The 22192-nt window shown below is 46.9% G+C and overlaps 1 protein-coding gene and 1 pseudogene across 1 annotated transcript in view; one reads left to right on the top strand and one right to left on the bottom strand.

The window, feature by feature from the left end:
- The window catches only part of LOC138847136 (ankyrin repeat domain-containing protein 26-like), a 271305-nt gene that overhangs the window by 131197 nt on the left and 117916 nt on the right, over positions 1–22192 (bottom strand). The window lies entirely within an intron of this gene.
- LOC138846920 (kelch-like protein 26 pseudogene) lies at positions 18090–20292 on the top strand (annotated as a pseudogene).

Raw genomic sequence — 22192 nt, 5'->3', positions numbered from 1 at the left:
AGGGCCGGCGCCGCGGCTCACTAGACTAATCCTCGGCCTTGTGGCGCCAGCACACCGGGTTCTAGTCCCGGTCGGGGCGCCGGATTCTGTCCTGGTTGCCCCTCTTCCAGGCCAGCTCTCTGCTATGGCCTGGGAGTGCAGTGGAGGATGGCCCAAGTGCTTGGGCCCTGCACCCGCATGGGAGACCAAGAGAAGCACCTGGCTCCTGCCATCGGATCAGCGTGGTGCGCCGGGCGCAGCGGCCATTGGAGGGTGAACCAAGGCAAAAAAGGAAGACCTTTGTCTCTCTCTCTCTCTCTCTCACTGTCCACTTTGCCTGTCAATAAATAAATAAATAAATAAATAAATAAGATTTGTTTGAAAGGCAGAGTTATAGGTGAGGCAGTGCGGGAGAGATCTTCAATGTATGGGTTCACTCCCCAGGTAGCTACAATGGCCAGAGCTGGGCCAGGCCAAAGCAGAAGCCAGGGACTTTATCCAGTACTCCAGTGTGGGTTCAGGGGTCCAAGCTCTTGGGCCACTTCCTCTACTTTCCCTGGCATGTTAGCAGACAGCTGGATCATAAGTCGAACAAAGGGTGTGGGAGCGCAGAGCGGATGAAACTGCTGCCTCCAGTACCGGTAACCCATATGGGTGTTGGTTCCAGTCCCAGCTGTTCCACTTCCGTTCCAGCTTTCTGCTGGGGCCTGGCAAAGCAGTAGAAGGTGGCCCAAGTCCTTGGATCCCTGCACCTGTGTGGGAGTCCTGGAGGAAGCTCCTGGCTCCTTGTTTCAAATCAGCTTAGCTCCGCTGTTGCGTCCATCTAGGGAGTGAACCTGCTGGTGGAAGACTTTTCTCTATCTCTGTCTCCATCTGACTCTCTGTAATTCTACTTTTTAAATGAATAAAGAAATCTTTAAAAAAAAAAAAAGTGTAACAGGCAGGAATCCAGTTGGCAACTCTATGGAATGACATTGTTGCAGGCAGTGTCACAACCTGCCATGGCACAAGGCAGGTCCCTGTAAGTACTTTTCTGCCCACTGTTTCTTTTTAGCTGAGCAAAAACAGGATACGTGAATTTAATCACTAATATATATTTAATACTTTTCATTGTACTTTATACTTATGTTTCTATAGTTATTATAAATGATAACATTTAGTAATTATGGAAGCATTCAAGTTTTTTGTTTCTCTTTATGTGAATTTTGGCATATTCTACGTTTCAAGGAATTCACATAATTATGAGATTTTTGGTCACAGAGTTAGTTGTTCATACTATTCCTTTACATTAGCTTGATCATGGGGTTGTGGTGTCACCGTTTTGTTAATAATATTGTAATTTGCACCTTTTTTTTTCTTGGTTGGTCCTGATAATTTTGTTGATGTTTTCAAAGAACCAAATTTTAGTTTTGTTGCTCTTTGTCTGCAGTTGTACTTTTTTCAGTTCCATTGACTAGTACTTCTAACTTTCATGGTTTATTTTCTTCACCTGGCTTTAAGTGGTTAAGTTGCTTTTCTTTCTCTGACTTCTAGGGTGAAAGTGTAGCTCATTGATCTTGGTTCTTCTTTTCTAAAATATGCATCTATTAATATAAACTGGCAGGATACAGTTTCAATTTAGTTTGAAATATTTTTTATTTGAGATCTATAAACGTGTTACTTTGAGTTTTGTTGATAGTTCTCCAAGTTTTTGGTATTTTCCAGCTTTTTTGTACTGACTTTTTAGGTAGTTGTATTGTGATCTGAGAGCTTACATTGTGTGGCGCCTCTTAGGAGTTGAGGTCTGCTGTGCACCCATGCATGTGCTCAGGGTGGATGTGCTGTGTGGGTCTGAGAAGTGTGTCGTGTTCTGTTGCTGTGAACAGAGCATCCTCTAAGGATCCATTTGGCACATGGTTGATTTAGGTGCTTTTCTGTTCAGCTACATCCTTACTGATTGTCTAACTGCAGATCTGTTAACGAAAGAGATATCTTGATGTCTATGAGTGTAATAGTGCATTTGTTTGTTTGTCTTTGTAGTTTTAACAATTGTTGTTTATGTATTTTGGCATGAGGTTTATTTTTGGACTCACAATCGTACTCCATTGAAATGTGTATCTTCTATTCTTTCATGAATCCCAAACCATCTTGGTTATTGTAGTTTTATTGTAAGTCTTGAGACGCAGTATTGTGGTTTCACCCAGTTCCTTGTTTTTCATGGTGGACATGATAGTCAATTGTCTTGGGTTTTCCTGATTACAGTCGGGTTTTTTTTTTTTTCTCAAAAAACCTCTTATTTAGATTATCTTAAACCTATAGAACCATTTTACAAGAAACGGTATCAATAATATTCAACCTTCCAATCCTATACACAGTGTATTTACTTAGATCTTCTTTAGTTTCCATCATCAGCATTTTAATCTTCAGCCAACATATTTTGTATTTTATTCATAGAGTTATGAGTTTTCATTTTAGTATGCTATTTTAATTTTTATATCAGTATCTACCTGTTCACTGATGGTAGTATACGATTTTCTAATAAGTAATTGTTTTTATAGATACTTTATTTATTTGAAAGGCAGAGCTAGAGGTACTGTTCACTGATGGTAGTATACACTTGATTTTCTAATAAGTAATGTTTTTTTAGATATTTTATTTATTTGAAAGTCAGAGCTAGAGGTAGAGGCAGAGGGAAAGAGACAGAGACAAATAGAGGTCTTCCAGAGTTCTTCCAGGTTCACTCCCCAGATGGCTGCAGTGGCCACAGCTGAGCCAATCAGAAACCAGGAACCAGGAGATTCTTCTGAGTGTTACAGGGAGGTACAGAGGCCCAAGGACTTGGGCCATCTTCCACTACTTTCCCAAGCCATAGCAGAGAATAGGATTGGAAGTGGAGCATCCAGGACTTGAGTGGGTGCCCATGTTGGATGCCAGCACTGCAGGTGGTGGCTTTACCTGATGGGCTATGGTTATTGAGGCTATTTTGAGGGTGAAACAGCAGATGGAAGAGATATTTCTTCCTTTCCTTCTCCATTCTCTCTCTGTATAATGTTGCATTTAAAAATTTTTATTTATATCAAGGGAACAAATTTCATGTACTTCATATACACACTTATAAGAACATAATGATACTTCCCACTCCACCCTTCCTCTCTCCCTCACTCCCACCCTGCTCCTCCCTCCTTTTTTTCTTTTAATTTTTACAATGAATACTTTAAATTTACTTTATTTAGTGGAGAGTTAAGCTTGTGATTATGAAGAATTCAACAAGTAGTAAGTAGAAAAACTATTCCTCTAGAGTATAGACAAGGGCTATAAACAATAGTCAAATCTCAGAATGCCAGTTTTGCTCCTATACATCATATTCCTTTGGATTATGTTAGTTACCACAAATCAGGGAAAACATATTTGTCATTTCGTGACTGGCTAATTTCAGTAAGCATAATGGTCTGCAGTTGCATCCATTTTATTGTGAAAGACTGGATTACATTCTTTTTTATGGCTAAGTAGTATTTTATCATGCATATACACCACAATCTCTAGTCATCAGTTGTTGGATATTTGAGTTGATTTCCTATTTTACCTGTTGTAAGTTGAGCTGCAATAAACATCAGGTTACAGCATCTTTCATATGCTGATTTCATTTCTTTTGGGTTAATTCCCAGGAGTAGGATGGCTGGGTCATATGGTAGGTCTGTTTTCAGATTTCTGAGGAATCTCCATACTGTCTTCCATGATGATTATACTACTTTACATTCCCACCAACAGTATATTAGGGTGCCTTTTCCCCTACATCCTTACCAGCATTTTTAAAATATTTTTATGATAACAATTCTAATTGGGGTGAGGTGAAACCTCATTGTGGTTTTTTATTTGTATTTCCCTCATGGCCAGTGATCTTGAGCATTTTTTCATCTGTCCTATTGGCCATTTGTATCCCATACTTTGAAACATGCCTGTTCATATCCTTAGCCCATTCTTAACTGGATTGCTTGTCTTATTGTTGGTTTTCTTGAGCTCTTTATGTATCCTCAATATTAATCCTTTATCAGGTGTATAGTTTGCAAATATTGTCTCCCACTCTATAGGTTACCTCTTTACTTTGTTGAGTATTTCCATTGCAGTGCAGAAACTTCTTAGCTTGATGTAAACCCATTTGTCCTTTTTTTTGCCTTTATTGCCTGTGTTTCTGAGGTCTTTTCCAAGATGTTTTTGCCTTGGCCGATGTCTTACAGTCTCCCTTATTTATCCCTCTAATAATTTGATGATTTCCAGTCTTAGTTTTATATCTCTGATCCATTGTGAGTAGTTGTTTGTATCAGGTGTATGGTATGATGGGTCTGGTTTCATACTTCTGCATTCAGCAATCCACTTTTTCTAGAATCATTTGTTGAAGATACTGTCCTTTCTTCAGATAGTGATTTTGCTGATTTGTCAAAGGTTATTGGTTGTAGATGTTATGGATAAAAACTTCTGGGGACTCTAATCTGTTCCATTGGTCTAGATATCTATTCTTGTGCAAGTACCAGGCTGTTTTGATTGTATCATGTAATATGTGCTGAAAATGGTGTTCTGATGCCTTCAGGTTTATTTTGTTGTTGTTGTTTAGTATTGCTTTAGCAATTTGCAGTCTTTGTGATTCCATATGGATTTTAGGGCCATTTATTCCAGATCTAAGAAGAATGTCTTTGGTATTTTGATTGGAATCACATTGAATCTAAATTGTTTAGGGCGGGGTAGAATTTTGCTTATAGTAATTCTTCCAATCCATGAACATAAAGATATTTCCATTTGGGGGTGTGGTCTTCTATATCTTTCCTTGATGTTCCACAATTTTTATGTAGAGATATTTCACATTCTTGGTTATCCCAAGCTATTTAAATATTTTTATAGTTATTGTCAAAGGGACTGATCTTACAAGTTCTTTCTCAGCCATGGGATTTTTTGTGTATACAAAAGTTATTGCTTTTTGTGTGTTGGTTTTGTATCCTGCAACTTTGCCAAACTCTCTTATGATTTCAAATAATTTTGCTGGTTTTTTTGTTCTCCTATATATAGGATCATATCATCTGCAGGAATAATTTGATTTCCCCCTTTCTAATTTGTATCCCTTTGATTTCTTTTTTTTTTTTTTTTGCCTAATGTTTCTGGCTGAAGCTTCCAAACTATATTGAATCTTATTGGAAATGCTTCCAGCTTTTCCCCATTCAATATGATGCTGAATGTGGGTTTGTCTTATATTGCCTCGATTGTGCTGAATTATATTTTTTGTATATCCAATTTGCTTTCGTATTTTTAATCATGAAAGGATGCTGTATTTTATCAAATGCTTGCTTTGCATCTATTGTGATAATCATATGATTTTTATTCTTCAATTTGTTAATGTGATATACATTTCATTATTTGCATATGTTGAGTGATCCCTGCATACCAGGAATAAATCCCATTTGGTCGGGGTGAATGCTCTTTCGGATGTGTTCTTGGATTCAGTTAGCTAGGATTTTGCTGAGGATTTTTGTATCTGTGTTCATCAGGGATATTGGTCTGTGGTTCTTTGTTGCATCATTTTCTGATTTTGGAATTAATGTGATGCTGACCTCATAGAAGAAGTTTGAGAGGATTCCCTCCATTGCAGTTGTTTGAAGTAGTTAAATAAATATGGGGATTAGTTCTTTCTGGTAGAATTCAACAGTGCAGTCATCTTTTCTTTGTTGGCTTTTTTTGTTGGGAGGGTCATTATTACTGATTGAATCTCTGTCTTGGTTACTGGGTCATTTAAGTTTTCTATATATTTATGACTCAAATTTGGTAAATTTTAAGTGTCCAGAACTTTATCCGTTTTTCTAGATTCTTCCAATTTGTTGGCATATGAATGCTTGTGGTAATTCCTGACAGCTACAAGGTCAAGATGTTACACAAGGTCAAGATGTTACACAATTATTTTCTGATTATATCAGAGTGGGAGACTGCCGGGCTCAGCACTCCTGGCCTCCAAGTACTAAATAAAGGTGCAGTTCCCACCATGGGTGAGAGTAGCCAGGGCCCAACAAGGCACTCGGAGAACATGAGAAAAGCCATTTCATAAGCAGAAATTAATAATAGTTGTGAACATCAAATACAGAGTAGTCACACAGGTCAACTGTGTCTAGTCCTGAGAGTGAGCCCCAGGATAACATCTCAATTTTCATCTCTGATTTATGAGATTGTTTTATGGCCTATGGTTTGGTCTATCCTAGAGAAAGTTTCATGCACTGATAAAAAAAAATGTGGGTTCTTCAGCTTTGAGATGACATGTTCTGTCAGCATCATTTAGGTCCATTTGGTTGGTCAGTAATGTAGATTAGCTCTGTTGTTTCTTTGGTTGATCTGTCCACTGATGAAAGTGTAGTATGGCATGTTGGCTTGTTTAAAACTTTTTAAGCATTTAAATATGGAAACCCTAGGAATTCAGATTGAGCTTAGGTGAGAAACTTCCATGGTGTCCCCCCCAACATGTATTCTCCAAACGTGTGCTCACACCCAGCTATCATTTTGAGCCAAAGGCCACAGTGGTCACCAGACAAGCTTGGGAAAGGGAAGGCTTTTCTGGACCAGGATACTGAGCACAGTGGCCACAGCCTGTCCCAGTGAAGCTGGGCAAGATCCCACTATCCCTGAGCCTTGGTTCCAAGCACTTACCCCACCATCCTGTTTGACTTTACTTAAAAGACACAAATTCTAGTTAATTTGCTAAGAATGTCAACAGCAAACAGGGTGTTAATCCTCAACCATGAGGCTGCTCTCCTGAGTTTAGAACAGGAACAACTGGACTGGTCACATACTCATGAAGCAGGCCCTGCATTTTCAGTTCCATAGTGTAAATGAGCGAATTCTGCACTTACCTACAATATACTATGTATATGCACAATGGAGTGTACGCATGGTGATGGCAGTATAGCATGTACTAGTTTATAATCTCATTTCCATTTTCATTTCCCGGTTTCCATCAAATGCACATCCTTTCATTTTCTATTTCTGAGCAGTGAGTTTGATCAGGGCAGGGTAACCATGTAATTTGTTACTTGGATATTGTCTTACACATTCTCTAAACAGGCTTCCCACTGTCTAATTTTTTTTTTTTGACAGGCAGAGTGGACAGTGAGACAGAGAGACAGAGAGAAACGCCTTCCTTTGCTGTTGGTTCACCCTCCAATGGCCGCCGCGGCCAGCGTACTGCAGCCAGCGCACCACGCTGATCCGATGGCAGGAGCCAGGTACTTCTCCTGGTCTCCCGTGGGGTGCAGGGCCGAAGGACTTGGGCCATCCTCCACTGCACTCCCTGGCCACAGCAGAGAGCTGGCCTGGAAGAGGGGCAACCAGGACAGAATCCGGCGCCCCGACCGGGACTAGAACCCAGTGTGCCAGTGCCACAAGGCGGAGGATTAGCCTAGTGAGCCACGGCGCCGGCCCCACTGTCTAAACTTTCAGGATACAAAACTTTTGAAATTTTAGGTTAGTGAAGTTTATGAATTTTTAAAAATTTTTATTATTTTTGACAGGCAGAGTGGACAGTGAGAGAGAGAGAGAGAGAAAGGTCTTCCTTTTTCCTCCAATGGCCACTGTGGCCAGTGCACCTATCTGATCTGAAGACGGGAGCCAGGTGCTTCTCCTGATCTCCCATGCGGGTGCAGGGCCCAAGGACTTGGTCCATCCTCCACTGCATTCCCAGGCCATAGCTTAGAGCTGGACTGGAAGAGGGGCAACCGGGACAGAATCCAGCGCCCCGACCTGGACTAGAACCTGGTGTGCTGGCGCCACAGGTGGAGGATTAGCCTTTGTGCTGCAGTGCCGGCCAAGTTTATGAATTTTTAAAAAATTATTTCTTCCCATGAAAACACTCAGGTCCCCAAAACATAAACCTAATTTCTTTAATTTTGATTTATATTTTAAGGATAGGATTTTTGTGTAAGGTGAAAGGTAGGGGTCTTGCTTCGTGCTTCTGCACATGGAAATCCAATTTTCCTATTTATTTAATAGACTGTCCTTACTCCAGGGATTGCTTTTGGAACCTTGATCAAATATAAGTTGGCTGTAGATGTTTGGATTGATTTCTGGTGTTTCTATTCTGTTCCATTGGTCTATCCATCTGTTTCTGTACCAGTACCATGCTGTTTTGATTACAACTGCCCTGTAGTATGTCCTGAAATCTGGTATTGTGATGCCTCCAGCTTTGTTTTTGTTGTACAAGATTGCTTTAGCTATTCGAGGTCTCCTGTGTCTCCATATGAATTTCAGCATCATTTTTTCCACATCTGAGAAGAATGTCTTTGGTATTTTGATTGGTATCACATTGAATCTATAAACTGCTTTTGGGAGAATAGACATTTTGATGATATTGATTCTTCCAATCCGTGAGCATGGAAGATTTTTTCCATTTTTTGGTATCCTCTTCTATTTCTTTCTTTAAAATTTTGTAATTCTCATCATAGAGATCCTTAACGTCCTTGGTTAAGTTTATTCCAAGGTATTTGATTATTTTTGTAGCTATTGTGAATGGGATTGATCTTAGCAGTTCTTTCTCAGCTGTGGCATTGCCTGTGTATACAAAGGCTGTTGATTTTTGTGCATTGATTTTATATCCTGCTACTTTTCCAAACTCTTCTATGAGTTCCAATAGTCTCTTAGAAGAGTTCTTTGGATCCACTAAATAAAGAATCATATCATCTCCAAAGAGGGATATCTATGCTTGTTTTATTTTCCAGGCTTATTGCAGTATAACTAACATAAATTGTGTATTATTATATCGCAGTGTGTGTTTTGATATGAAGTTACTTAAAAATTCACTGAAATTTCACATTACCTTCATTGCATTTCTACACTTTTTGGAGTCTCCTTGCACTTATAATACACTATAAAAGGATAAGCATAATAAAGCTAATTAATCTATCACTTTCCTGGTGTTTTTAAAAGACTACTGTTCTTAGCAGATCCCACGTATACAATATAGTATTTCAACTGTGGTTTCTGTACTGTATATATTAGATGTTCTAAACTTTATCTCATAACGGTAGATATGTATTGTTTGACTAACATCTCCTCATTTCCTTGCTCCCAGCCCACGACAAACACCGTCCTCCTCTCCTCAGTCCAGTTTGTTTGACTTCAATGCATTCCACATATAAGTGTGTTTGTGTAGTAGTTCTTGTTTTGTGTCTTATTTCACCCAGTGAAATATCTTCCAGTTCCACACTTTTGGTTCCATGTTGTAATTAATATCAGGATTTCATTTCTTTTTAAGATTTGGAAAGGGTGCCACTCTGTGTTAATCACATGTTTCTTAAGCATCTGTCAACAGACACTTGGGTTATTTTTCCAATCTTGCAATTATAATGTTTGATACAGCAGCAGCAGAAGCTGATGGCTTAAGTAGTTGGTTTCCTGCTACCACATTGGAGACCAGTATTGAATCCAGCTTCTTCCTGGCTCAGGTCAGCCCTAGGTGTTGTTGGTATGTGGGGAATGGACTACTGGGTGTTTGGGTATCTCTTTGTGGCTCTGGTTCTCTCCCCCTTCCACTCAACTCACTCTCTCTTTCTATATATATATTTCACCTTTGAGAGACATAAAACTCTGAAACTATGGGAAAATATTATGGACAATTGGTGCCCTATCAGTTAGATCAATTAGATTCCCTGGTGTCACACAATATGATTGGGTGACTATTGTTCACAGTAATCCATTATGTATTTTATGAGAAAATGGAAGAAAGGAGCTCAGGGTTTGAACCATAAAATAGAGTCACAAGATAAATGTGTATTTGATCAGTTCAATTTGTATATGTGTATTGAAATGTCACGCTGAAGCCCATAAATATTACAGATGCTAATAAAAATGAAAATATCAACATTTTATTTGGTGTATAAAAGTTAAGGGGTGTTAAAATGTTTAATATCACAACTAATATTGCACTATTTAGAAACATTTCATTAATATCGAGACAAACATAATCTGGAAGTAATTGGTCTTACCAAGCCGAGTGGAAAGGCTACCGTGGTTTATTTTAAGTTGGTGGTAAAAATTTATTTTAGATTGTTCCCTTCAGTTAAGAAAAATGGAATTAGAGCAATACAAAAATGTGAAACCAAGTGATAGACTGTTTTTTAAAAATTGAGATTTTACTGGTGTAGAGAATCAATACACAGACAAGTTGATGTGTACACAATTCTTTTTTTTTTTTTGACAGGCAGAGTGGACAGTGAGACAGAGAGACAGAGAGAAAGGCCTTCCTTTTCTGTTAGGTCACCCCCCAATGGCCGCTGCGGCTGGCGCGCTACTGGCGGCGCACTGCGCTGATCCGAAGCCAGGAGCCAAGTGCTTCTCCTGGTCTCCCATGCGGGTGCAGGGCCCAAGGACTTGGGCCATCCTCCACTGCACTCCCTGGCCACAGCAGAGAGCTGGACTGCAAGAGGAGCAACCGGGACAGAATCCGGCACCCCAATCAGGACTAGAACCCAGTGTGCCAGCACCACAGGTGGAGGATTAGCCTATTGAGCTGCGGCGCTGGCTGATGTATACACAATTCTTAACATACACTCCAAAAATCTTAAAAAGTAATGAATTTTTTTCTTAAATTTGATATTATTTTATTTTGAAGATACATATTTTAAATTTATCTTATACTTAAAGGCTTAATGTTCCACAAAAACACAGTAGAGTTACAAAGGAAGAATATTTGCAAGGACAATAAAGAGTAATCAAATTTAAAAATAACTATACTCATCCACAATAAATTTGCAGTTTTCAGGCTCCTCTCAGAAATGGTGTACCCAGGAGTATCTGCCCAGCTGTAAATGTCACGTGTTTTAATGTTTATTACATGCTTTGGAGAGTTATGTGATCACCACAGAATAAAGTCAGCATATTTGCATTGATGAAAAAATATTTTATGAGATTCCTCATTCTCCACCAACACAGACAACTGGTGATTTAAACTTTTCTTAAGAGATTTGCCTTTTCTTACGTGTCTGTATAATTGGATTCATACAGTAGAACAGTGTTTAGTCTTTTGATTGATTTCTTTTTTTTAAAGATTTATTTATTTTACTTGAAAGTTAGAGTTACACAGAGAGAGAATGAGAGGCAGAGAGAGAGGTCTTCCATCCACTGATTCACTCCCTAATTGGCCAAAATGGTTGTAGCTGCACTGATCCGAAGCCAGGAACCAGGAGCTTCTTCCGGGTCTCACATGCAAGTGCAGGGGCTCAAGGACTTGGGCCTTCTGCTGCTGCTTTCCCAGGCCACAGCAGAGAGCTGGATAGGAAGTGGAGCATCCAGGACTTGAACCGGCTCCCATATGGGGTGCTGGCACTACAGGCTTGTTTTTTTATGGTACCAAATAACCTGGTTCTGTCAGTTTACATTCCTTCAGAATGTGATGTGGGAGAGTGGACTTGAGGCAGCAGAGAGATTGGCAGGGAAAGTGACTAGGTTCTGCCTCTTTGGGAAAGCTGATGACTTTGTGTGTCCCCTCAGCAGCAGAGTGGCAGTGGTACTTGCGCCAGAGCTTGGAGGTGGTGGCCAAAGCGATGGAGCTCCTTCCCACGCATGCCTTCTCCACACTGGTAACTCACCTTGGAAGCAGAATGGAGAGTCTGGTTATTCGCTTGCTCATGTGGCATGGCTGTTGCACTCACCTGTATACCTCCCTCACCCTCTCCCTCACTCTATGTCTATGTAGTATCTATATTTTTTTTGGACAGAGAAAAATAATTACCATAATTGACTCTCAAACTTAACAAATACTAACATCTATACACAATAAGTCAACTTTTGGGAGCTCTATTTAGTCTTGCTGTAACAGGAATTTTTGCAATGCCTTAATGCCTAACACCTTCCTCAATAGCTCAGAGGTGGCCAGACATGCAAAAGAGATGTTATTTATAAAAGTTAGATTGCAGCCAGCATCGCGGCTCAATAGGCTAATCCTCCACCTGCAACGCCGGCACTCCAGGTTCTAGTCCCGGTTGGGGCACCGGTTCTGTCCCAGTTGATCCTCTTCCAGTCCAGCTCTCTGCTGTGGCCTGGGAGGGCAGTGGGGGATGGCCCAAGTGCTTGGGCCTTGCATCCACATGGGAGACCAGGAGGAAGCACCTGGCTCCCGGCTTCAGATTGACACAGAGCGCCGGCTGTGGTGGCCATTTGGGGGTGAACCAACAGAAGGAAGACCTTTCTCTCTGTCTCTCTCTCTCACTAACTCTGCCTGTCAAAAAAGAAAAGTTAGATTGCTACAACGCTCACCTCTTCAGAGCTCTCTCTTGGCAAGTTGCTGGCTTTCTCTTCCTGTATTTATGTGCTGGAATCATCTGTCATTCTCTAAATGGTGCTTATTATTGGGAGAGATTTTATTTAATTCATTTCTTCCTCAAAGGCGAGATTGCTTTTGGGGGTCAGCTTTGGTGCTGAACAATCTAGGTGTGTCTTGGGTTCTGAATAGTGGAATGTCATTTTACTGTGCCATCTGCCCTCAGTAGGGGCCTGTCATTTTTTTTTTAATCTTAGTGTGGTGAGTGTAGCGGCCTTAGAAAGATTGAGCTTACACAGTCCTATCTGCTACATGAGCAAATGGACTTCCAAATGCTTTAGCCCATTTTTTTCACTTTGCCATGCACTTTAATAAGTCATGTCTCAGATTTCTTTCAAGCATGGGGTCTTGGATTTATTTGTAGATAGATATGGTCTTGTCTCAGAGTCTTAGAAGGTATAGGTCATTTGGGGGCCTGATGTCCCCTGGTGGGAATGTTATAGTCAATACCCAACATCCTTTGCTTAAAAAAGGAAGGAAGGGAGGAAGGGAGGGAGGAAAAAAAAGGAGAGGAGGGGAGGGGAGAGGAGAGGAGAGGAGAGAAAAGAAAAAGAAAAAGAAAAGAAAAAGAGCCAGGTGTTTGTTACAGTGGTTAAACTGCTGCTTGGTTCACCCAGATCAGAGTGCCTGGGTTCAAGTCCCAGCTCTGCTTTCCATCCCAGCTTCCTGCTAGTGCACACCCTGGGAGGTTGCAGATTGTAGCCTAACTGCTTGACCCCTGCCCATCCACCTGGGAGATGTGTATGGAATTTCTGGGCCCTGGGTTTTGCCTAGTTCATCATTTTGCCTAGTTCATCATTTTAGGAGAGTAAAGCAGCAGATGATACAGATCTCTGTTTCTCTGCCTTTTTGAATAAAAAAGTGTTGAACTGATATATTGTTGTTTTTTATTCTATATGTTAATTGGTGGTTTTAATTGTAGAAAATGGGGCTGGTTTTGTGGTGCAGCTGGTGAAGTACAGCTTGGGGTGCCAGCATCCCATACTAGAGCATGAGTTTGAGTCCTGGCTGCTCCACTTGTGATCCAGCTCCCTGCTAGTGCACCTGGGAAAGCAAAGGAGGACAGCCCAAGTGCTTGGGCCTCTGCCACCCATGTGGGAGATGTGTGGAGTTCCAGGGTCCTGGATTTGGCCTGGCCCAGTCCTAGCAGGTGTAGCCATTTGGGGATTCAACCTGCAGAAGGAAGCACTGTTTATCCAACCCCCTACCCCCCGCACCAGTGGCTCTGCTTTTCAAATAAGTAAATCTTGTTAAGAAATTGTTGGGGCAGGGGCACCTAAGGGGAGCATGCTGCTCCTGGCTGAATAGAAAGTTACAGGAAAATTGCTCCTGTCTCCCATAAGTACTTGTGATGTTTTAATATTAGAATGCTCTTAAAACTTGTATTTATGAGTATTTAAAAAAATTTTTTTCTGTTTTCAGTTCCCAGTTCTTCACGACAATTTAGAAGTCTATTTGGGATTACAGCAATTTATAGTTACTTCAGGGTCAGGTAAACTGGATTTTATTTTCTAATTTCATAAAACTAAAAAAGAAAACTGGACTGATAGTAGTTCCTGCCACCTGTGCTGTCAGACTGTGATTTGTCCACTGCAGCTCCACCCTCATCCCTGCACAAAATCTCCCCCCACTTCTAAACAGGGAAAACTAAAAACCCACACTCAGCTGTGGACAGGTAAAACAGGTTATAACAGTGTTTCCTAGCAGAGTTTGGGATGGAAGCTCATTTGGAGCAAAGAGGTAAGACTTTTAATATCCTGGGGTATTTCCTTAGGTTCTTTGAGTCAACAAGTATGGAAGAAGGTGACTTTGGACTTTGCTGTACTCTGGCTGGCCTGGGTGCTAGAATCAGGGGACTTGGGAGCTGCCTCCGAGCGGGCTGAGTCGTGTGGTATGCCCTGGGCAGCAGTGCTCTCTGGCTCTCCTGTTGTGAGTGGCAGAGGAGGCCCTGACTGGGGCTGGCTGGGAAGGCTTTGGCTGCAGGTTCCAGGCCTTGCCATGCGGAGTGCGGGATTAGCGTGTTTTAGTTTTTCATTGATGACTCTTTAAGTGCCAGGTGCTGTGTTACTTACTTAGGTTGTTGAAGTCTCTCAGCTGCCTTGTGAGGTGTTAGGTGTACTTAGTAGATACTTCTGTTTCAGAGAAGAGGAAATTGCTGTTCAGAGACGTTCATTTCTCATGGGTCACATAGCTGGTTAATGCTACTCCCAAGATGATGTTTGAGGGTGATGGGATTCAACATGTCCCAAGTGTAGGCTCTGGTTTTGTAGAGGGGTCAGGACAGCATACACAGTGTTTTGTAAAAGGCACTTTCAAAAGAAACATGCCTTTAAAGTACACTGGCCGCACTCATGAAAATCATTTGACCATGCACAAATGCTGCCTATGTTTCTAGAATCCATTTCTGGACATAATTGTGCCCAGGTAGTATCTCTCTCAGGGCCACTATTCAAATTAGATTGTATTCAGGACCCTAAATATATTCTTGATCTATTAAAGAAAAGAGGGCCCCTGGGCTGCTTGTAGGCTGTTATAATGGGCTGTTGAGCATTGTGTAGAGTCCGTCGTGAGAAGAAAATCTGCAGTGAGTCTTCAGTCCTTTTCCTGGGAAGTGACTGATGACTCAGAGGTTCTCCTAGAACGATCATCTCATTTATCTTCCCCTAAACCAAATGGCACATACCTGCCATCATTGGAGCCCATTAGCCGGCGGTTTCACAGAGTGCTCACTCCTCCAGGTCAATTATAAATCTCACCCTCAGCATGGATCCTTGCTGCACACTCCAGTGGCGAACACTTTGCAGGCCAGAGGAATACTTACTTCCTGTTGGAAAATGAACTTTCTGATGCATGATGAAGCATTGCCCTGTCCCGTGGTGGCTCAGAAGCCAAGTTTCCAATGCGAAAGCTATTAAAACATTGAAACTGAGGACAGTTTGTTCCCTGGTTCCCATGGCCGTTTGCCCGCCCCCTCCCCCCCAGACAACCTCCATGCTATATTCGTCAGGCTCATTGCCTCTCAACAGAAACAAAGCCGTCTTTCCCCCAGTGGGTTACAGCCCCTCCTTTAGCCTGCATTTATATTCTACCCCAGCCTTGAACTCATGGTGGAACCGTGTGGATGGCAGCCAAATCACAGTTCTTGCCCTCTTCTGCTGCTGTGATCTTTCGTGACAATTGGGTATACATTTTGGCCAGCAGCAAAGCCTACAGAGATGTTCCCCAGCCTAGCAGGAAGTCCCCCATCTTTTGTTAGAACATTCAAATTCAGAAGGCCCATGTGCTGTTTAGTATTTCCTCTACTTCCACTTCCTCGGTAGCCCAAGACAGAGTGCATCGTATGGCTGTGGCACACCATGGTGCACCTCTCTACCCTCAGCAGGGCATCCTTTCCTCTCTGCCTTACCTGCTGTTGGTTAAGAAACCCTCTTACTGGGCTGGGCTTTGGCACAGCATTCAAGTCACCTCTTGGGATACTTGCAGCCCACATTGAAATGCCTGGGTCTGAGTCTTGTCTGTGCACCCAATGTCTGCTAATGTGTTCCCTGGGAGGCAGCGGGTGATGGCTTGAAGATACCCTGTCACCCTGTCCCCATGGGACACCCTGTCATCCATGGGGGAGACCTGGATGGTTTATGATTTTTTTGGTTCTTTCAGAGTAGAATACTTCAAATGTTAGTTTTCATACCTCTCCCTTCCTCACCCTTAACCTCCCCACCCAAAAAAAAGAGAAGACTAAATTATGTTTAACATTAAGATTTTTCTTTTTTCTCAAGAATGGTTTGCCAAGGAGATATTCTTTGGATGTGGCTCAGGGCACATCCAGGCAGCTTCAGGATAGTTTGGTTTATGGATGGGAGATAAAACTTTTGTGTGGCCTTGACATTTTATCCCTTTAAAGCTCTCTGTGTTGCAATATTCACATCTGAAGCTTCTACTCGGCAGATGATCTGTGATTTTTGGGGGGTAGGGGGTGGAATCTGTTTCTGTTGGCCAAATGGAAAATGCAGGTAGATCTGAACAACTTGACAGTGGGACACTGGCCCACCTCCTCAACTTTCGTCGGTTCCTAGTATGATTTTCTGGTGGTAATGGTTAGAGCTCTAGGCTGCAGTGGATGGGGGTGCAGGATTTGATTTCGGAAAGAACCAGCTGCAGGTTTCATGAATGGGAATGTTAGCTGGCACACCTTAAGACAGGAAAGCGGCTGTAGGGGCGCCGGGGGCATTGCTGGGGCCCAGGGAATCCTGACCCTACTTGGAGCAGCTCAGCTCTCGGGCCCCGACTGTCATGGCCAGGGGCACGGGGTCGAGGCTGGGCTTTCTGTGCGCAGTGCACTCGGTCCTCACCCAGGGGCCCGGTCCCGCCCTGTCCCGCCCCAGTTCTGCAGCTGAGACCTGGTGGCTGGAGTGGCCCTGGGCTCCCACCGGCCCTGTGTGTCTGGGCTGGGCTGGAGGATTGCACCAGCTGTCCCGGGCCGAACATGCCCTGGGGCCCCCACTCCTGTCCTTTCTGCCCCAGGAGGGTGCAGGGGTCATGTCTGCACCCTGCTGGGAGTTCCTGTATATTTTTCAAAGGAGTTCATCTCATTTTTAGTTTATTTAAAGGCAGAGGAGAGGAGTGAGCTCCCTTCTGCCAGGTCACTCTCCAGATGCCCACAGCAGCCAGGGCTGGGCCAGGCGGAGGCCGGGAGCCGGGAGCTCCATCCGGGGCCCAGGTGCTTGAGTGTCGCTGCTGCCTCCCAGAGTGTTCAGGACGCAGCTTTGTGCTGGTGAGGAGGTGAGGCGTTTGTGAGACAGGACCAAGGGGCCGCCCTGTGGCTCAGCGGGTTAACACCCTGGCCCGCAGTGCCGGCATCCCATATGGGCTCCAGTTCCTGTCCCAGCTGCTCCACTTCCAATCCAGCTCTCTGCTGTGGCCCGGGAGGGCAGTGGAGGATGGCCCAAGTGCTTGGGTCCCTGCACCCATGTGGGAGACCTGGAGGAGGCTCCTGGCTCCTGGAAGGGGGGGGGGTCTCGGCATCTGCTGGGACCCCTTTCTTTCCTCTGCTCCTTGACCTCCAGGAGGGCTGTGTGCCCACCCTCCCTGGCCTCCGACACGCGTGGCACCAGCCCAGACAACCTCCTCTGGGGCTCCCCACCCGGCCCGGGCTGCGGCCTGCACTCCACGCCCCACCTCCGGGACCCTGGCATAGGCAAGGCCATGCCCTGCCCTACCACCCCTGTGCCCATGCATTCCCGGTAGCCTCCAGGGCAGCAGCCAGTGTGAGCGCAGCTAAGTAGGGTGAAGACCTACTGTGTGCCCTGTGCACCATCAGCGCTGTAACACCCCGTGTGGCTTTGGGCCTTTCCCGTGTTCCTGGCCCAGGTCTGTGGGCAGGTGCTGGACCAGGGCAGAGGGAGAGCAAGTGCCGGGGTGCAGGGGGCCGGTGGGGCAGGGGCTGGGGCCCCTCCTCCTGCGTTCCGGGGCCCTGGGCGGCCCGCAGGCCTCCTCAGCTCCTCATTCTTTGATTCCTCTATCAGAGCTGACGGACGAAGCAGCAATGGTGCTGAGGGGTGGGGGTGGGGCCAAGGGAGGGCCTGGTGTGTCTGGGGGACCTGGCGGAGGGTTCTAAGATGCAATTCACTTAACATAGATCTGACGATGTTTAAAGTGTACTGCGGAGTGGTGTTCTGTATGTCACGGTGTCCGGCCACCATCACCTCTGGTTCCAGAATACTCTCACCCCCCAGCCCCCAAAGGAGCCCCACCCCCTGGCAGCCCCGCCCCCAGTCCCCTGGCAGCCCCTCGCTCCCTAGACTTGCCTGTTCTGGACACTTCCCGCCCAGGGAGCCCCACGCGTGGCCGGCTCGCACGGTCCAGGGCAGTCGCGAGCCCCGCTCTGCTCTCCCCGCAGCATGGCCAACAAGAACAGGGCCCCTAAGTGCAGCTTCTTGGCGCTGGGCCACAGCAGCAGCCTCCTGCAGGGCCTGGCCGCCCTTCACGCGCAGGGCCAGCTGCTGGACGTGGCCCTCACCATCAACAGAGAGGCTTTCCACGCGCACAAGGTGGTGCTGATGGCCTGCAGCGACTGCTTCAGGGCCATGTTCACGGGCGGCATGCGGGAGGTGAGCCAGGACGTCATCGAGCTTAAGGGTGTGTTGGCCCGCGGCCTGCGCCACATCACCAACTTTGCCTACAGCACCAAGGTGACGCTGGACCTGGACTGTGTGCAGGATGTGCTGGGCGCCACCGTGTTCCTGCAGATGCTGCCCATGGTGGAGCTGTGCAAGGAGTTCATCAAGGTGGTCATGAGCGTGGAGACGTGCCTGCACATCGGCCAGATGGCCATGGCCTTCAGCCTGGCGTCGCTGTGCGAGTCTGTGGACGCCTTCACGTTCCGCCACTTCCTGCAGATCGCGCGGCAGGACGACTTCCTGCACCACCGCTCGAGAGCCTGGTCTTCTGCAACAAGGTCGACCTGTTCCACAACGCCGTGCGCTGGCTGCAGCACAACCCCGCGCACCAGCCACATGCTGCGCCACATCCGCTTCCCGCTCATGCAGGTGGCGGAGCTGGTGGACAGCGTGCAAACTCTGGACATCATGGTAGAGGACGCGCTGTGCCACCACTACCTGCTCGAGGCCCTCAACTACCAGGTGCTGCCCTTCCTGCAGCACGAGATGCAGTCGCCGCGCATGGCCGTGCCCTCCAATGTGCCCTCGCTCGTGGCTTTCGGCAGCACGCCCTACACCTACAGCGACAGCGCCGTCAGCGGCAAGGTGTACCAGCTGGGGTGGCCCGGTGCACGCCACTTCCGCGAGCTCAAAGAGATGGAGCTGGCCTGCAGCCACACGTGTGTGGTCGTGCTCGACAACTTCGTGTACGTGGCCGGCGGCCAGCACCTGCAGTACTGCAGCAGCGAGGGCACCGTGGACGCCTGCTACCTCTACGAGCCGCAGCGCAACCGCTGGCTGCGCCTGCAGGCCATGCAGGAGAGCCGCATCCAGTTCCAGCTGAACCTGCTATGCGGCATGGTGTACGCCACGGGCGGCCGCAACTGCGCCGGCAGCCTGGCCTGGGTCGGGAGGTACTGCCCGCGCCGCAACGAGTGGGGCTACGCGTGCTCGCTCAAGCGCCGCACCTGGGGCCACGCAGGCGCCGCAGCCGCGGGGGGCCGCCTCTACATCTCCGGCGGCTACAGCGTCTCAGTGGAGGACAAGAAGGCGCAGCACTGCTACGACCCCGTGGCCGACCAGTGAGAGTTCAAGGCGCCCATGAGCGAGCCGCGCGTGCTGCACACCACGGTGGGCGCCGGCAGCCTCATCTACGCCCTGGGCTGCCGCATGGTCCACGTGGACTGTTGCTTCAACGAGCTGGCCATCCAGTACTACGTGCCCGAGACGGACCAGTGGACCAGCGTGAGCCCCATGCGTGCCAGCCAGTCAGAGGCCGGCTGCTGCCTGCTGGAGCGCAAGATCTTCATCGTGGGCGGCTACAACTGGCACCTGAACAACATCACGGGCATCGTGCAGGTCTACAACACCGACACGGACGAGTGGGAGCGCGACCTTCACTTCCCAGAGTCCTTAGCAGGCATCGCCTGTGCCCCGGTGCTGCTGCCGCGGACCGGCGCCAGGAGGTAGCCCCCGGGTCCGGACCTCCCTCACCCACCCCCTCCGGACGCCCACCTGCCTGGCCTCTCGGAGGGTGCCTCAGGCGGGCAGCTTGGCCAGCGCATGCGCAATGAGAGCTCCGCCTCCCCTGCTGGCTCGGGGTGGGGGTGGGGTCCCTCCTGGGCAGGGTTCTCTCTGGCCTTCCTCCTCCCTTCCCGAAGGGAGGATTTTCCCCCTGCCTGCCCTGCTGGGCCCCGGCTGGAGGGCGGGCACACGGTGCCTGGTGGTGGCTTTGCGCGGCTTGGCCTCGCTCCTCTCCCCGCCTCCACCCCAGCTCGCACCTGAGCGCGCTGAAGCTGAGCCCGGATCCCTAGGATGCAGCCCCCCCACTCCAGCCAACCAGCTTGAATCCCCGCGTGCACCCCGCGGCAGGGGCCCCGGCAGCCCTGCCGGGCCCTCCTTGCTGGGAGGGCGACCCGCGCCGCAGTTCCCCGGCTGACCTCCCTGTCCCGGCCCCCACCCTGCCGGGAACGGATGCAGCCCCCTTTGTCTGAGGTCTGAGCCTCGGAACCCTGGCTTTTTTGTGATGTTCTCCTTTTTTTTTTTTTTTTTTCTTTTTAAGAAGCCGGCAGCCGCCATCTTCCGAACGGGTTTTGTACTCTCGTGGCTCGTGGACGATGGATGCCGCACCTCTTGACCCCACTGGCCGTGTAGCGAATTAACTTCGGGCCTCAGCGGACGGCGCCGCCGAGCACTTCCCGTTTATTTAATAAAAATGCTATGGTGAAGAAAAAAAAAAAAAAGAAAGGAACCCAGGGCTGCAGGTGAGTCAGGAGGAGCTTTGGAAGAAAGTCAACCCTGCCTTCACCCCGTGGCTGTCATGGCTCAGCCAACTTTGGCTTCCTTTTCATTATTCCCTCAAGGAGTGGGAGGGTGACAGTGAGGCAGCAGGTTTGCCCCATTTGCCAAGTTATGCCAAGGTGGATGGCTCCCTCTGGAGGCACTGAGCTACCTAGCATGCAGTCGAGACTGAAGAAGGGCCAAGTGGTAGAGGGAAGTGCTGGGATAGGCGGAAGGGGGAAGCTAGCTCAGGGAAATTTTTAAGCTTTTTGATAACTGTTAAGGACCACACTCAAATGGAGACTTGATTTGGGGAGGTGCTTTGGTTTTACTTTTAAGAGAAGCATAGAATGCCTCCCTTATATGCTTAAAAATATTTAAAAACATCATGTTTAGATACTGCTGAGGGTACTGGGCTCAAGGTCTGAAGTACAATGAGTAAGTTGAGAGCTAGTGGTGCCGGTGGAGGCTGGCGGGAGAGGGCGCCGCAGGTGAAGATGGCTGCCTCTAGTGAGAGCGAGGGGCTCCTGCTGCTGAGTCAGCAGCCTTCCCACATTGTTTGCTGAAAGAAAAGCGGACCTCATCTCCCTGGGGGCCTGTCCTAACCCTGTACCAGGGTGTATTTTCTCCCTGAGGACTTGTTTCCCACAGAGCCCTGTTTGGTTGCAGTAAAGCACCAGGTTTTAGAAATCGACCCCAAGAGTCAGTTGCCTAGCTGTAACTCTGGAAGTCCCATGGACATTCAGAAGGTGTGTGATCCTGGTATTTTTCCCAACTGAGTTAGGGCTGTGTCATTCTGTGGTCCACAAAGGCAGTGACCCTCTCACATGACAAGCATGGCCAAAACTCCCTCCTGGCTCTCATCCTGTGGAGGGCTGGCTCCCCCTCCTGGTGGCCTGTGTAGGGCTGCCTTTTTTTTTTTAACCAAAGGATTAAGTGTGCTGTATTACCATGAGTAAGGACATTGCACTGCAGGAGTAAGCACGTCATGGATACATAGAATATTCTATCTTCAGAACACAGGTACAAAATAAGTTATCCTTGCTTTGTTTCCCATCCCAGGAGGAGCACAGCATACAACGTGAGTGGACAGAGTGGCCAGGGAGCAAGCCAGGGGAGAGGCCGTGGAGGGGGCTGTAGGGCACTGAGTGTGGCGGGGATTTGCCCAGGACATGTCAGAGTCCTTGGGGATGCCACAGGGAAGGAGACCCCAGACCTCTCCAGTTAGCCTGCTGCGAACGAGCACAGAGTCCCACCTGATCCAAGAGTGGTGGCCGTGTGGGAGTTGGGCTGATGTAGGCTGCTGAGGGGGAGGCTGGGCAGGGACAGGCTCAAACAGCCTCCAGCAGGCCACCCATGCTCCTGCTGGTGCTGCTGGCCTTGGGTGATGGCAGGAACATGGGGAGCACAGCCTGAAGGCACGGTTTTTCTCCTGTGGCATGACAGATGGCCGGAATGA

The sequence above is a fragment of the Oryctolagus cuniculus genome, chromosome 19 (genome assembly GCF_964237555.1).
Source record: "Oryctolagus cuniculus chromosome 19, mOryCun1.1, whole genome shotgun sequence".
NCBI lineage: Eukaryota > Metazoa > Chordata > Mammalia > Lagomorpha > Leporidae > Oryctolagus > Oryctolagus cuniculus.
This window is presented reverse-complemented; position numbering and strand designations above follow the sequence as displayed.